Source organism: Silurus aristotelis, assembly GCF_946808225.1.
Source record: "Silurus aristotelis genome assembly, chromosome: 1".
In the NCBI taxonomy this organism is placed as follows: domain Eukaryota; kingdom Metazoa; phylum Chordata; class Actinopteri; order Siluriformes; family Siluridae; genus Silurus; species Silurus aristotelis.
This window is the reverse complement of record NC_139574.1, coordinates 23,194,625-23,212,203: the sequence shown is the minus strand read 5'-3', so window position 1 is coordinate 23,212,203 and position 17,579 is coordinate 23,194,625. Positions and strand designations below refer to the sequence as shown.

The window sequence follows — 17,579 nt, the reverse complement described above, 5'->3', positions numbered from 1 at the left end:
TGCTTTTCTAATCCTGGATTATTGGCATGGAGGTTGTGTGCGTGTTTGTTTGAGTGGATGTGTATGTGCATTTGTCTGTTTTCTGCCAGTAGAGATAAAGAGAGACAAAAGGATTGCTTTATGGGCAGCTCCTGCGCCTACCCAACATCTTTAATCCTTTGTTCCACAAACAGACAGGAGAAAAGTGCTAAAATGCTAAAAAGTGCTTGTAAAGGGGCAAGGAAAAGTTTGCCAAAGTGTCTGTCTGATACCATGGCCACTTTGATTGAAACTTTTTCATTTTCATCAAGCGATGTTGTCCGGTGATGGACTGAGACTAATTGTCAGGGTAGGATGTGTGACCTAAGGACAGGGTATTTTGTTTCAAGGAAGAGGGAAGGAAGGAAAAGTGTTCTTTCACAAACATCTACACAAGCAGTTAGTCATGGCAGCTTTGCCATTTTCTGATGTGTTTATTCTGAGGTCTTGGCCCCTGTGCATAGCAGAGAGCTATTTTTGATGCTGATGCTTTCAGTGACGGTGGTATTTGCACACATCGTCAGGTCTCGCTTTGTTCCTTCTCTGCTAACCTTTTGTGTGCGATCCTACTGGGGTTTGTTTATTTAGGTTTCCGGTAGAGGGGGGGGCACATGTTTCTTTATCCCCCTTTTTCAGGTCAGTGTATTATATATCAGGGCTATTCCAGCGAGTCGTCAGTATAACGGAAACATTCCACCCTGCTCTCTTGATAATGCCTTTCTCTCTCTATTTTTTAACATACCCATTAACCAGTAATCCATCATTCCTCTTTCACCTTTAAACGAGGAGTATAGGTTGCATTACCAGCTAAGCCTCCCACTGGGGTAACGAGAGATCCATTCAGGTTTGGACATTGGAAGGGAGGTCAGATGTCCAGCCTGTATGATTTGAGGTTTAATAAAAGCACACTGGTGTTTGCCAGAATGACAGTCTTTATTTCATGTGCTGCTTTCAAAGTGATTTATGTCCAGGAAGGCTATTAGATTGCGTTCTGCTGTATCCATGCAACTGCTGGCAGCAGAAAAAAAACATGTTTCTCATTCCTGTTAGAAATGTTTGCATTTTTGCAGACGTTGAATAAAACACTGACTTACGTTTGTCAGCATTAAAGGTTGTACTAATGTTCTGCCGTGTGTTATCTGGGCTTGGTGCGGATGTGGATAACAAATGTAGGGAATTATAAAATACAGTATTTAGTCAACAATTGTGTGTGTGTGGGTTTGTTTGTTTGTGTTTTTGCCAACTTGACAACACATGGCTAAACAGAAAAGCCATTGTAAGCATAATACATGAGGCCAGCTCCTTTTTTGAAGTGGCTGTGTGCGGGAGGTGGCTCAGTGCAGGGAGATATGGGAGAAGTGAGCCAGAGAAACTGAAAGGCTGCTTGTAAAATGACGGTTGAAACAATGAGGAGCTCCGAGTTGGCGCACACAGAGCAGGGAAAAGGACAGAAAAAAAGTCAGTGTCGTGTTCATTTAGACCCACACACCCACTGTAGGAGATTTAGACAGCGGCATGGTGGTAGAAAAGATAGAGAAAGATACAGATGCTGAGAGATCGAGGAAGAAAATAAGGAACTCTGAGCATAATGCAGAGATATGTAGGAAGAAAATGAGATGCAGGGAGATTGAGGAGAAATCGATAGAGAGACAAAGAAAAAGAAATGGAGTAGACTGAATGGGAGACTGAAAGACAAAGAAAAGGGAGACAGAGAGATGAAGGAAGCAAAAGAGATTGAGACAAAGAGGAGTGAGTTGGAGGACAAAAAGGAAAAGAAGATGAGGTGAAATCGAGGAAGAAAAAGAGAGACACCGAGATGGACAGAATGAGATTGGAAGTAGGAGACAAAGAAAAATGGGAAGGGGAGAGCGAGAGAAAGAGAGAGCACAATATATGGGCTTGGGTCAGCATGTGTTGGCAAAGATATTTGATATTGATCGGGATCTAATTTTATCATAGTAATTTAAAAGTGTTGTCAGATTTTGTGTGCATGTGTGCGTTTGTGTCTCTAATGTGTGACTATTAAAATGTGGCAGCCGTACACCTTCTGAAGCTGCAGTGATAAAGTGGGTGTACGTGCAAAACAGCCAAGAGAGCTGTTGCTGTAGCGTGAGAGGAAAAAGCAGATCTAAGATGCTCTGAACCAAAGTAGGGGCCGGATGTGAACTTTTCCGTCCTTTCCCACGGACTAGAGGCGACTGGCCTGACCCATTGCAGTGTAAATGAATGGACAAGAAAGGAACCCAAGAGGAAATGGAGGCTGTCGCTGAAAAAAACACTCCATGACTCCAAAACACATAAACTGTATTTGTACATACAATGACTTCTGTTTGATTATTATTATTGTTCAGTAGTATTCTGGGGTAATATATACTTTATACATTTAGTTCGATTTGTATCTAACTACATACTTTTATATGTATTTAAGGGTTACTGAAATCGAATACTTTTCAAAGAAAATCTTTTTTTACAGTAAATTTAACAGAAAGGGATCAAAATTTCATAAAAGTAACTCATCTAGTCAATGGCTGTATGCTATACATCAATAAAATGGACTCCAGTGGATTTGCCTTGCATCTCATTTACAATTAATTCAGTCCTAAAAGATTTCAATTCAATTTATAATGTATAAAAAAGAAAATCAGTAATTGTGCCAATTCATCATCTGATGTGCCGATCATTTCCTCAATGAGCATATTTCAAAGTAGAAAGTTTTTTTTTTTTTTTTTGGCTGGATAAAAGACTACTTAAAATACAACAGTATTTATTTTTGCTTCAGACAGCAGTGCTTGTGTATTAGTTCCAATTAATGAGTCACACTTTATTTGTTGTACAGAGCACTAGAATTAAATATAGCTGCTCTTCCGGGTGGCTGAATGATGTACGGCCTTCAAACAATTCTTCGGTGAAGATAACACCACACACTTCACATGAAGAGACCCTTCAGGCTGGTTAAACCTCATCTCAAGCATTCTGTAAGAAGTATGCCGAGCTTCATGATTAATGTCTCTGATGTCTGAAGTTTTCATATATTTGATGGGAGATAATGTCCTAATGGCTCATGTGTCGGTTATTGAGCTGGAGAAATAGGGACCCGGACTAATGAAACCAATATGGATCTTTTTGTTCCCCCCCTGCATTAGCATCGGGGGGCTGATTGCTTCTAATTGACTTGCAATGAGCTAAAGGCCAGGAAGCTCACAGCGTTAATGAGAGCATCCATTTTTATTTGTAGTTCACTACAAATCAGTTTGGCCCTTGTTTGCAGCTTCGCCATCCATTTGAGTTTTCTAGTAAAAGGGGGCCTGAGGATTTATTGATCTGATAACCCTTTAGCTTGCGTCTTGAACCGAGGTTGAACCTGTTATGAGCCATGAAGTAATTATAAAATTCAGACAGATTCAAACAGATTTTTATTAAAAAAAAAAAATTTTTTACTGCTGTGACTGAAGCTATTTCTTTGTTATGGGGTTTAAGATGTGAGTATGACTCGGTGTCAGTATTTGTACTTTTGTGTTTTTTTTTCATATCTTTTGACAAGAGGAGAAAAATCTTCTCGCCCTCTCAAGACTTGCCTGTGTGTTTGAGGAATTCTAGATGAAATGTGAATTGCATAATCACATTCTCAACTGATTTGCACACCGCTAAAGTAAAAAAAAATAAATTTAAAGAAAGAAAGAAAAGGGCACAAGCCACAAAATTGTCAACCTTTTTTTTTATTAGTTATAGCTGAGGAAATTATTTACATTTTACTTTTCTTACTACTCTCAATCATTGATCCAGGCAGAGGTGAGTGGATGAGTGATGAGCGTGCAGGCCACCATTCACAAAAGAATGTGATTGATCAGAATTTCCATTTAGCATGAGTGGCCTTTGGTGTCCCACACACACACTTCTATGACCTTAGCTGTTTCCATGGTGGCATGTGAACTCCAGTGATGCATGTTGTTGAATGATGACTAACTTCATCTTCAGGATAATGACGAAGATATTAAAGTGTAATTGTTGAGCCGTGCAGTTCTTGTTGGTCACTTGAGGTTGGCATCGGGCCGGGGGCATTATGAAGGGGAACATGAAGTACTTTCTCATTAGGAGAAAAAAAACAAGTAATGCAGGTACTCTCTCCTAATTTCAGAAAGGTCTTTAAATGGTTTGCACTCAGACGACCACTATAAAACACAGTGCTCTTCACTCAGTGACATGGCTATTCAGTCCATTTTATTTCCTCCTGAAAGGCAGCAATTAATCTGATTATTAGTATACCACTCCTGTCGTTCACTGCACTAATGGCCAGTATGACAGCAAGGCCTCTGCATTATTAATAATTCTATTTCAAGAGTTGGGCGAGATGCAGCCAGGCCAAGCCATGGCCATTGATCAGCAAACATAAAGAGCAGAACACAATGTCCACAGGGCAGAGAGAACTGGACAAAAAATGACACTCACACAGCCTTGTTTTAACTCGATTTATATACTATAATATAATTCATTGCGAGATTTAAAAAACATTTGTACGCTTGAGTAAAGAAACAGCGGTCAATGATTGTGACAAAAATACTGCACACTGCAGAACCGTCTGAGATTGTGTAGCGAGCCTATTAACAAAAACTTCAGTTTGTTTATTAGAGCACCCACTTGCATCTAATAGCCTTTTGCAGTATCAATATATCAGATGATGATTAACAAATTATGTATTGCACAGCTCTATCCCAAATACACTCACTCTATGAAAAGTGATAACAAGGAGGGAAGGAGGCATGCTTGTGTAAGACAGAATAGATGTAGACGTGATCTTTAAGGCAATTAGGCACATCTAAATACTAGTAAGCTGCAATGTGACTATTAAAAGCAAATGAGCAAACAGGGTGGGGGGGTCACATGACTCTTGTTAAAAATCATTCTTACTCATGATTTATACGACGAACTTGTGTTTCTTTCGGCTAAGCAACAACATTTGTGACGCCTTCGAGCGAAACTTCTACAATCTGAAAACTATCTGTTAGCCTTTGACTTAAACCCATAAAACATCATCTCCTCTACAGAGTCCCTGGGGTCTAGCACATACATCACTTCCTGCTATCTCAGACAGGTTTGAATCCAAACAAAATTGTCGCTGCCAAAACGCTCGCCGTCCTCACTAAGTCTCAAACAAGGTCATCATTCAAAGACAAACAGAGCCCTGTTCAACTGGACTGACATTCATTTTCTGGATATTTGTGTTCACCCTTTGCCCCTGTGATTGTTGAGCAACACTGCCTGCTTTCAAAAAAGAGCTATAAACTAGCTTCAGCTGACTAGAATTTACAGAGGCTGGAGGATATGATATGAAAACTGCAACACATTTGCTTTGTGTCCACTTTAGCATGACATCCATAGCATGTGTTTTGATATTGTTTGCTAGCACTGTAGAAAATCTATACACTTTGATGTTTCAGAAAAAAAATAGATTTTGTTGCCATATCGTATAACATCATAAAGCAGTCTGCCAGGAAGTTTTTTTTTTCTTCACACACACTGTTGATTTAAACATTTTAAACAGCTGTAATAGAGCTGCTAACTTGCTACAAATGTTGAGGATCTTTATGATATAGCATACTGCAATATTTCAAAGTGAGTAGCTGAATTGAATACAGGATACGTAACACACACGATAGCTGGCAATGTCAGATGGGAATGACCGCCGAATTGCTTGACGACAAAATTGTTCTAGTTAACTAATGTAGTATATAATGAGTACTTTTTTGGAAGAAATCTACTCGAAGGGATTTTAAGACAAAAAGTCGGATTTGGAAGCCAAAAACTAAATCATCTTATCCTTGACAGTCCTGCTAGTCTATTTATATTAGCCACCCCGATATAATGCACAGGTTTAGAAAACAAGCATGCTAGCATGAGAACACTCAATTTATTGCATCCTTTCTTTGGCTATCGTAACAGACGCATGCACGCACGCACACACACACGCATGCACAAGTCTAACAGAAAAACCAGACATGCAAACTCACAACTTAAGACAACTGAGGGTGAGAGTGTGTAATTGAGCTTAAGTAGGCTTGTGCTGACAGCACTCTTTATGGGTACACCCTTTTTCCATGATAAACCTTTACTCTGTTGACATACATTTACACACACACACACAAATCCTTAGTGACTTATACGCTGTTTTGGTTTGCTTCATCTCATACGATGTGGCAAGGATCACGCCTCCAGCAAAGAAAGCCAGTAACGCCCTGTACTGTAAACAAGTTAGAGCTGTAGCCAGCCAGAGATGTATCACAAGGGTGGCTCACGCACATCTGCGTCATTATTAACAAAACATTAAGCTTGTGCTGTACAGTAAGTGGTTATTTATGGGTAATTTGAAGCTCGCAGCTGATGAACGTCAGTTGAAGCATCTGCACTTGAGATTATGGGTTGTGTAGCCCAAATATGTCGTGACTTCCATTTATCCTTTTGTAGCTCAACTGCACTGTGAAATGCCCCCAGGCCTCTGCTCAGACGTTTAAGGCATGACTGTTCGACTTTCATAACTTCAAATCTCCTTCTGTGAGCAATAGGGGGTTATGGACGAGAGCAGACAGAGAGGGATTCGTTTCCCCCCCTTTGCTTAAAACAAATACTGAATTTAACCTGAAGGCTACACTTTACTGTAACTTAATATGGTCATGGTTGTAAAGGGTCTCAGAATGAGTGGGTGGGTTTGGGGGGAAGGGGTGCAGATGCCCAAACCAGATGCTGTTAGTCACTAGCGGTTAGCGTAGCGAACAGTGGTCAGAATGTGCTAGCTTTGCATAAATGTCTTTCCGAGAAATTCAGCCAACAGCCCCCAGCCTTAGCAGAGAGAGAGGGGCTCAGCCACAGACACACGGCTCACGGCTTCTTAACGAGTTTAATCTCAGTGGAGGAATTCTATGAGTTTGACACAAAGGTGCCCGCTTCCTGCTGAGAATTACAAATTTTGGATCGCTTCATAGCTTTAGCTCTACAGTCTGGCTGTTTGGTGCAAAACTATATATAGAAAGTGCTTATCATTTAGTCATGTTTTAATAATGTGGATAATAATAAACTTTGTTTGGATAGTGCTTGGCATGCAGACTGCAGTGGCTTGGGATAAAAAGCATATCAGTGGCTAACAGAGAGCGTGAAAGAGAAACCAGGGAGAGATGGGGAGGGGGCAAAGACAGCGAGAAAAATGGAGATATTAAATAAGGTTAATGAGTTCAGAAAGTGTAGAGGTGGGTGTTTTACTCTCTACCAAAAAACATCTGGTAGCGTTTAAAGCTCTGCAGCATGTGCTCTCATTGTTTTGGGGTTTTTGGAATGAAAGGCTAGAAAGGGGTTTCTCAAAGACGACAGTGAGACAGGGATCTTCTATTATCATGGGTCAGTGACCAGTTGAGTTCTCCATCCATTGCTTTTCTTTTCTCAGAATAACGGTTATTAACCTACCAATTTTTAACTCCGCCTAAATGCCAGTATGTTCTAATGTCTTTTCCCCTCTTTTTCTCTCTCTTTCTCTCAGTGATTAAAGAGAGTCCTTGCTGACCACCACTGAAGCTCCAGCTTGTGTTTAGGGTAGTTGCACCTCGACCTCTGCCCCCACTACCCTGTTTCTACATCTTCTGTACAGACGTTTCTTTCCCCGAGATCGTAGAAAGAGAAACATCTTGCCTCTCTGCTGGATTCTGCTGCCACCCAGGCACTGACGGTGAGTACAGAATGCTCTCTTACTCATTATGATTCAGATTCACTGACCCATAATCGTGGACACAGCAGCTTAGATTTCCTGCAATTCCCTATTGCAGACAAAATCAATTTCTGACACCTTCTTAGTTTGCACAAAGCCGGTGACATTCACCACACGTGCAGGTGTGGATTTCAACCCTGTCCAAACCGCTACTCTTCACGTGATTTAATCACGTGTCGAGGCAAACCGTATGAAGTTTGACATCTGTAAAGCAGCAGATCTGAAAACAGTTTCAAAATGTCTGCATGTGGATTTTTTTTGTTTAATATACCAACTAGTGTTAAGAGTACAGAATTAGAATTCTGGCCCCTTAAGCATAAGAATCACATATGGTCAAACATTTAATACTAAAACAAGTGTACATCAATTTCTTTTTGACATTTTCTTTAGTTGGTTTCTGTAAAATCAAACTAATCTTTGTGTGGGAATTTATTTCCACGACCTGAAAAATTCTTGGCTTGCAGATAAATAATTAAAAAAGTGTAAATAACATTATTGACGATTGCACTCGCAGGAACCTCAGTCTGAAAGGTATTGTTTTTTTAATTAAGCAATCAACTTAGCAAGAGTGCCACTGTATTGAATAGCAGCAAGACTGTTCCGGCCGTAGGCACAAGGCTACCAGTGAGGTGACAGTTCCATAAACAAGAATTGAAAATAGATTAAATGACATTTCAGACACAATATGGCCAAATATATAGTTTGATTTTGCTCCATGAGTGAAAATGGTTCCCAAAACGCCACAGCTGTTTCCATGCAATTCGCACACAGACTGACGGCCTGCAGTAAGTATAGTAATGGTTTCAGTGTAATGCACTCTTAGTAGAATAGCAATTTCATTTCGTGAACACAAATAAGCAGTGCGATACAAACAGTGAAATTCATCAGTGCTTTTATATTAAAGATCAGCAGTTTTGGAACACTGCTTGTCCATTAAAAATTAGTGGATTAGGAATAACTGATGCACATCATGTATTATGTATTTTATAATTGTTGTTCAGTGGTGCATAATCAGCTCTTGAGATGTTCAACTGAGTTAGAGCCAGATTCAAGTATAAGTCATCATCAATACCTTCCTTGATGCAGTGTTTTTGGGCAGTCAGGATATATAATTTTGGAAGCTATTTTCTTACATATCAACATAAAAAGGCCAGATTCCATTTCTTTAATTTTAGTAGTTTGTTTTCAGGGTTTGATTAATTTATTGATTTTTAAACATTTTGCTTGTAACATTATTTTAACATTGTGACATTATAAAGCTCTTAAATGAATACAAATCTAGTTATAAATACTTTGATACTTAAGGTAACACTGAAAATACACTGAACTTCAGGCAACACTGGAAAAACCTGTGGGAGCACTTAAGTGTTCACTAGCCTTTAATAGCTTTAACATGAGCACATCTAACACTGACTTTTATCTCCTTTTAATATTTACACCATGCCTCAGACCTTGGCTAGTCTGCAGAATTCTCCCCTTCTATTGACTTTCTGTGAAAACAGCTGTAAAATCTGTGAAGTAAATATGTATAGTGTATATATAGGGTACATGTGGTATGTAAAGACACTTTTAAGTGCATAACGATCTCGAGGCATCATTTGCTTAAACCAGTAATATTTTTGTGCATACTGCTGATAAATAAGGGCCATTAAATACGCAATAATTATGTTCCTAAAATAAATCATGTTTTAAGTCAGAATTATACAGTTCCTGTCTGCCTGTTTATTGGTTTTCAGGATAATCAGCTTACAACCATATAACAACCACCCTTTCTTTTGTAAATTCTGTTATGAACACTTTATCATATCTATTTTCAAGGTTTTATAGCAACCATGGACATGAGTGATTATTCAACTGTATGCAGAATTTTCATGATTTCCTGAAGCTATAAAGCATATTTAAAAAAGTTATGTGAATCTAACATTCAGGAATAATTATCTAATATATATATATATATATATATATATATATATATATATATATATATATATATATATATATATATATATATATATATATATATATATATATATATGTGTATATATATATATGTATATATATATATGTATATATATATATATATATATATATATATATATATATATATATGTATAGTTATTACATTTATGAAATTTTTATAGGCCTTTTTTTCCCTGCAGTTTTGATGGAGCCTATTTAATTCAGATGACCAGGCAGGCAGGCTAATAGCCATGCACAATATAAGAATAATAGTTTTGATTATGCAGCACAGACCCCTGGGTGTCCCAAGAGCCCATTATGGAGATCGATGTTTATTAGCGATATATATATATAGTGTTTTGAACTTATTTAGGTTTTAATGCTATAATTCCAAAGCCATAACAAATATAACAGAAATAAATGATACATTATTTTATCTTTTTAAAATTTGGTCTGTATGCTCATTCATGACTTCCTTATACTTCAGTTTTTATGTAATCCATTTTTTATTTTATTTTTTATTTTTGTTTCCTACTATTGTCTGCATTTCTTTTTTTTCCTTCATCTGCTACCTAAATGCCATTCCATTTTAGAAAGACCAGCATTTGGCCCTCACATTTGGCCAATTTTTGTTATTATCCTGTTCCGCTCTTCTTGTCCTCTAAACCGCTTTTCTGATTTGAGGGCCATTAGTGACCATGACGAGATGGGGAAAATGTGACTCCTTCCAGTGCATCTGCATCACGTGTTGAGGTGTACCCTGCAATGCTGCACTGCAATCATGTGGAATGGAATACAAACGAGGAGTAAGATGAAAACCACTCTGGATAGTGAAAAAGTAGCAGTCTTCATACAGGCTCACACTCCTTAAGTTATAGTAGTTGAATAATCTTAACTACTGTGTTGTCCAATGTTTATGTAGAGTTATGTATGTAGTGGTGGAGGTATGAGATCTCGAGCTTGCTTGAGATTCTTAAAAGTGCAGACACAGAGTTGTCCATGAACTCCTCTGTATCCCAAAGTATAAAAAAAGTATGCTCACATTTACAACAGAATGTCTGAAAAAGAATCAAATCAAGGTTTTGCCGTGGCCGAGTCAAAGCCCAGACCTCAACCCGACTGAAATGCTCTGGCAGGACATTCAGAGAGCTGTGAATCAAAAAATGTGCCAAAATCTCAATGAAATGATGCAACATTTTAAAGAAGAGTGAGCCAAAATTTCTCCACAATGATGTGAGACTGATAGTCATACAATGCACAATTGCATCAAGATTTTGCTGCTTAAACATGATTTTACAAGCATAAGGTGTAGTTGTGTAATTCCCCATAACTTTGTTTTTCACTCATTTGTTTTTCCATTTTGGCTTTATTCCTGTCAAACAGTGGAATATGTCTGGTGGTGGTGTTCATCTAAGGTTGCATTTACCTAATTCTGCGAAGACCAAATGTCTTGATATGTACAACTTGGTATATCTTCTTAACCTACAATAACCTACAAGTCTGTTTGCATTGCCATCATCCCAGAAGGAAGCCTCTTCCAAAGCTGGCTCACAAGAAAGCCACAAATGGTTTTCTGAAGAGCAAAGAGCATGAATTACTGGAACCTTGATGAGACTAAAATAAACAGATGGTGTTCAGTATATGAGGTGACCCCCTGGTGAGGAGTACAAAGAAAATTGTGTCTTACCTACAGTCAAGCAATGTGGTTGTGGCATCATAGTCTGGGGCTGCATGAGTGCTGCTGGTACTTTGGAGCTGCAGTTGATTGAGGGAAACATAGATTCCAACATGTAATGTGATATTCTGAAGCAGAACATGATTCCTCCCTTCAGATACCAGGCCAAACAGCAGTTTAACAACATAATGACCCAAAACACATGGCCAAGATGACAACTGCCTTGCTGAGGAAGCGGAAGGTGATGAAGTTGCCAAGTATGTCTCCAGACCTGAACGCTTTTGAGCACCTGTGGGGCTTCCTCAAGCAGAAATTGCAGACGTCTTACATCCAGCAGCTCCGTGATGTCATTATGGAGGACTGGAAAAGGATCTCAGCACCAGTCTGTGTAGCTCTGGTGAATTCCACGCTCAGGAGGATTAAAGCAGTGATTTTAAATATCAATGGTGCTCACATAAAATATTGACACTTTGGACACAGTTTTGACTTTCACTTAGGTCAGGGGTCGGCAACCTTCACCACACAAAGAGCCATTTGGACCTGTTTCCCACAGAAAAGAAAACACTGGGAGCCACAAAACCCTTTTGACATTTAAATTTAAATAACACTACATGTAACGGTTTTTTTTTTTGCCTTTATGCTATGTATAATCAAACCATAATGTGTTGCATTTATGAATCAATGAACTGCAGAGAGAATGAAATTACATTTCTGCATGCAACAAAAACATTTTGAACTCCTTAAAAAAAGACATTGGGTTGAAGGTTACTTTCAAGTAAAATACTCAATGTCTATTTGAGTCCTTCTTGTATTTATGAAAAGAACGCCGAACATAAATTATCCACCGGCAGCAGACCAAAAATGCCGTCCTCTTCTGTGTGCCGTCAACCAAAGTTTAAGAAGTCGCGTGCCGGTGGGTGTCGCACATTAGCGGTTGTGACGCATATGAAGAGCGACAAAAACCTTAACACGTTTTATTTAGATTTTACAAGATCACGAAGATCTTCAAATTTAGAATTACATTTTAAAAACTAACAAACTAAAATAAAATACATTTTAACTAAATACTCATTATTTATTTTCCAAAGCCACAGGGAGCCGCAGAAGAGGGATGAAAGAGCCGCAGGTTGCCGACCCCTGACTTAGGATGTACTCACCTTTGTTGCCAGATATTTAGAATGGCTGTATGTTGAGTTTTTTTCAGAAGACAGTAAATCTATATTGCTATACAAGCTGCACATTGACTACTTTAAAATATATCAAAGTTTAATTTCTATATTATTAATTAATATCTTGTATTGATGATGTGAAGTCTTCTCCAGCACATCCCAAAGATTCTCAATAGGGGGTTAAGGTCTGGACTCTGTCGTGGCCAATTCATGTGTGAAAATGAACCACTCTTTCACAATTTGAGCCTGATGAACCCTGACATCATCATCTTGGAATATGCCTGTGCAATCAGGAGAGGAAAAAATCCATTGATGGAATAACCTGGTCATTCATTATATTCAGGTAGTCAGCTGACCCCATTCTTTGGGTTCTTAACGTTGCTGAACCGAGACCTGGCCTACTGCAGCAACCCCAGATTATAGCACTGCCCGCACAGGCTTGTACGGTAGGCACTAGGTATAATAGGTGCATCAGTTCATCTGCCTCTCTTCTGATGTGCCCATCACTCTGAAACAGGGTAAATCTGGATTTATCAGACCACATGACCTTCTTCCATTGCTCCAGAGTCCAATCTTTATGCTCTCTCGCAAAGTGAAGCCTTTTTTTTGCATTAGCCTCATTGATAAGTGGTTTTCTTAAGGCTGCACAGCTGTTTTAATCCCAATCCTTTGAGTTCCCTTCGCATTGTGCGTGTGGAAATGCTCTTCCTTTCACTATTAAACATAGCCATGAGCTCTACAGTTTTTTTGGGGGTTTTTTTTTTTTTACAATTTGATTTCGCCAAACCTTTTAAGAGTTTTTTCCGACCACATTTCTTCCTCGAAGATGATGGTTCCCCACTATCCTTTCGGTTTTCAATAATGTGTTAAACAGTTCTTAACCCAATTTTAGTAGTTTCAGCAATCTCCTTAGATGTTTTCTTTGCTCAATGTGCGCTAATCATTTGGCCCTTCTAAAACAGATCAACATCTTTTCCACGACCACAGGATGTGTCTTCTGACATGGTTGTTGCAAACGCTTGATTGCAGTTGTTGCTGCTAAAGGTGGCCCAAACAGTTATTAGGTTTAGGGGCGAACACTTTTTTACACGGGGCCATGTAGTTTTGGATTTAGTTTTCCCTCAATAATAAAAACCTTTATTTTTAAAACTGCATGTTGTGTTCACCTATCTTTTACTAATATTTAAATTAGTTTGATAAACTGAAACATTAAAGTGTATATATATATATATATATTAGTGTGTGTGTGTGTGTGTGTGTGTGTGTGTGTGTGTGTGTGTGTGTGTGTGTGTGTGTGTGTGTGTGTGTGTGTGTATATATATATATATATATATATATATATATATATATATAATAAAAATACTAAATAATGCACAGACTTGCACACATACAATCAGATGTGTTTCTGTTGCAGTGACTGTTGAGCCTTGGGGTCATTTTAACATACAGAACATTACACACAGAGCTCACAATATACATCAGTAACCTTGAGTCTGTTTGTCCGCTGCAGTCATTTTCACTCACATAGGGAGAATTTCAGGAGTTTGTGTTCTCAGTCTCTGATAGAGCCACAGGGCTTCTTAAACCTAAAAAAGCATCGGTCCTGCTCATCACGGAGCAACACCATGATCCGGGAACAAATTGCTCTTGCTCCAATGCTAGACTGAGCATTGGAGTACACTGGCTGCTGTTCTGAAGGACACATCTTTGAAACATGAACCCTCACAATCACTTAATAAAATATTTCACACACTCTCTGAACTTAATTCCTATAACACTAGAATGGATCAGTAATTCATGCTATGTACTACCCTGCATGTACATCACTCGTCTTGAGTTTCTCTGGGTAGTTACACAGTTTGCTACAGAAGGTTTGCAAAAACCACTCGGTCAACCTTCTTATTAGTAATCATTGCGGTGTCTTGCTTAATTTGAACACGGATGGATTTCTACCAAAAATAAATAAATTCATCTCGGCTTTTCTTTGACTATATGACACATTTTTATTTGCAGGTGGTAAAATGCTTCATTTGTTGTTCTGCATTCTGGGTTAAGGTGACTAGTCACTTAGATTGTTTAATATTGATGCTTTTAAACAGTTTTAAGATGGCATAAAGGCAAAATGTCCTACAAAGCCCATTCCTAATGGAAAAGAGAAGTTTTTCCGAGATTAAAAATAGAATCCTAAAAGCAAATCAGGCCTTGTGTGTGCGTGTGTGTATTTGTCTAGGTGATAATTGTGGACTTTAGTCGGTATCTATCCTCTGTGAGAAGCCGAGAGCATTTTCCCACGGCCCATTGATATTCTGAGCGGGTAGCGCATTAAGTGCGGTATTGATCCGCAGATGTGAAGCATCCTCCGGGATTCACCCAAAGCTGCTCTGGGGTCCATTCTGTCAGTACATCTTATCTCTTCAAGCCCTCTTCCAGGCATTTAAAATGACATGAAGAGACAGGTGTGGAGGCATGTGTGTGGGTGTTGTCTTATTTGTGTATGAGCGTAAATAATTTTTATTTTTCTCTCTTGTGCTTTGATATTTTCCTCGAAGTTCTGGGCTAATGCTAGAAACATGAAACATTTGAGTTGTGTAATTTAGCTGTTAGCTCTTTTTAAAAATGACTTTATTTGTGCCTCTATCAACTTGGATTTTTAAAATCAACGCTTCTTCCTTTTACCCAAAATGCATGACTGGTACTGTGGAAAGAGTGAAGCAGACCTGTGACATGAACAAGACCCTTTTCCTGTGACAACATTAAAGCTGCCTGCAAGCCAAAGCAGATGACACTTGTGCATTTGCTTGTACACAACATGATGCATGAATGAAAGGTAATGAAACACTTTTTACATTCTCCAGGGAGACATATAATACGTTACACAAACAAAATACGGCTCTTGTCTCACCAGCAAAAAAAATAATAAAAAATCACTCCATTTAATATTTACATAAATCGTCAACATTCAAAACCAAGGGAAATGAAAAATAACTGCAAATCCAGCCTGGAAATTATAATTATTTTTTTTTTAATTGATGTGATAGCAGTCAGATAACCACACATGAATGCTTTAAACACTCTGCAGTGATTGTTGTTGACGTTGTCCAGGCAACTAGAGACATATCCTGCTTTAATAAGAATAATCCCCTGTTCATTGTGTGTCACTAAACATTTCAATAAATAATAGCCAGCTTTTTTGACATCATAATAATATTTTAGTGCATGTAATGGCTCCGGGTAAACTGAAATCTGAAACTGAATAGAACAATCCCAAAAAACTAGAAGTCTAAATAATAATTAGATCAAACTGTATTTGGCTTCCATAACTAGTGATATAAACTGTTTAATAGTGGGCTTGATATTTGTGCAGGGTGATGTGAAGGTGCTGCTTTGTTAGTTACATTTGGAATAATATGCTAATACTGGCTTGTGAACGTGTTCAATATGAAGCAATGCTATTACTTATTCCCTTCATAAACACTCAGAGATGTAATGAGAGAAATAAATGCCAAAAGGTAACGTGGAAAAAGTGCAAAGATTGTTGATTCCTTAGTGACTCTTTCACTTGATGTTTTCATTTTGATAAGGGTATGTATATGCATATATATATAATTATATTATATTATATTATAATGAATCTCTCGTTTTCATATAGAACTGTTTTTTTTATTTTATAAATTTTCCTTCTTTTTAAAATGGACATTATCTTTATTCATTAGTCATCTGCTTGAATGGAGCCACTACAATTTAATTTAGTAAATCCCCCCCCATAACAGTTTCAAGAGTTAATCAAATGAAGACTGTGAGCAGCTGGCAGCGTTTTAAAATCGTCACACGTGCTTCACTGCTTCCCTCAGTTTTGTTGAGATAGATATCCTTGCCATGCTGATTAGGCAAGGTGTTCATTTTAAGAGCTAACTTGGTTTTAGTCATTAAAATGAAGTCATATACTACAAGGACAAAAGTTTGTGGACATCTGCCCATAAGTGGCATTAGTAAAGAAATGTAGGCTGATGAGACCCGTAGTGCAGTCAGTGTTCCAATTCATCCCAAAGGTGTTCAGTAGGATTGAGGTCAGAACTGTATAGAAGGCTTTTCAAGAACGTTTACTCCAACCTGTGTAAACCATATTTTCATGGAGATGTGCAGAACAGGTTTGGGTCTCCTAATTTAGGTGAAGTAAAAATGTAATGTTACTGATCTAGACATACAATTGTCTGTCTTAGAACCTTAAAATACATGTGGAAAGTTAATTGGGGGGTCATATTCCCTGAAGACCAATGACCAGCATTTTTTTACATGTACATATTCTTCACTTTTGGATATTTTCATTTTGGTTTTATTAGATTTTTGCTTTTTTAAGTTTCCAAATAAATAAATAAAAAAGATAGATAGATAGATCTAGAGATAGATAGATCTAGAGATAGATAGATAGATCTAGAGATAGATAGATAGATCTAGAGATAGATAGATAGATCTAGAGATAGAGAGATAGAGATAGAGATAGAGAGATAGAGAGATCGAGAGATCGAGAGATAGAGAGATAGAGAGATAGAGAGATCTAGAGATAGAGAGATCTAGAGATAGAGAGATCTAGAGATAGAGAGATCTAGAGATAGAGAGATAGAGAGAGAGAGAGATAGAGAGAGAGAGAGATAGATAGATAGATCTAGAGAGAGATAGATAGATAGATCTAGATAGATCTAGATCTATCTATCTATCTATCTCTCTCTAGATCTATCTATCTCTCTATCTCTCTATCTATCTATCTATCTATCTATCTATCTATCTATCTATCTATCTATCTATCTATCTATCTATCTATCTATCTCTAGATCTATCTCTAGATCTATCTCTAGATCTATCTATCTATCTATCTCTAGATCTATCTATCTATCTAGATCTATCTATCTATCTAGATCTATCTATCTCTAGATCTATCTATCTCTAGATCTATCTATCTATCTATCTCTAGATCTATCTATCTATCTATCTATCTATCTATCTCTAGATCTAT

General features: G+C 37.9%; 1 protein-coding gene and 1 long non-coding RNA gene across 10 annotated transcripts in view; one reads left to right on the top strand and one right to left on the bottom strand.

The window, feature by feature from the left end:
• The window catches only part of LOC310732292, an 8,009-nt gene extending 697 nt beyond the window's left edge, over positions 1-7,312 (bottom strand). The window contains exons 1-2 of the long non-coding RNA XR_014535437.1: positions 2,393-7,312; positions 1-2,344 (exon numbers count right to left, since the gene is read on the bottom strand). The exon at positions 1-2,344 is cut by the window's left edge and continues 697 nt beyond it. This is a non-coding gene — a long non-coding RNA (uncharacterized lncRNA). The remainder of the gene's footprint in view (positions 2,345-2,392) is intronic.
• Positions 1-17,579, top strand: part of sema6cb (semaphorin 6Cb) — a 128,186-nt gene that overhangs the window by 45,468 nt on the left and 65,139 nt on the right. For all 9 annotated transcript variants that reach the window (XM_083550758.1, XM_083550755.1, XM_083550752.1 and 6 more), the window contains one exon: positions 7,541-7,726. The gene's annotated coding sequence lies outside the window, so the exon portion shown is untranslated. The remainder of the gene's footprint in view (positions 1-7,540; positions 7,727-17,579) is intronic.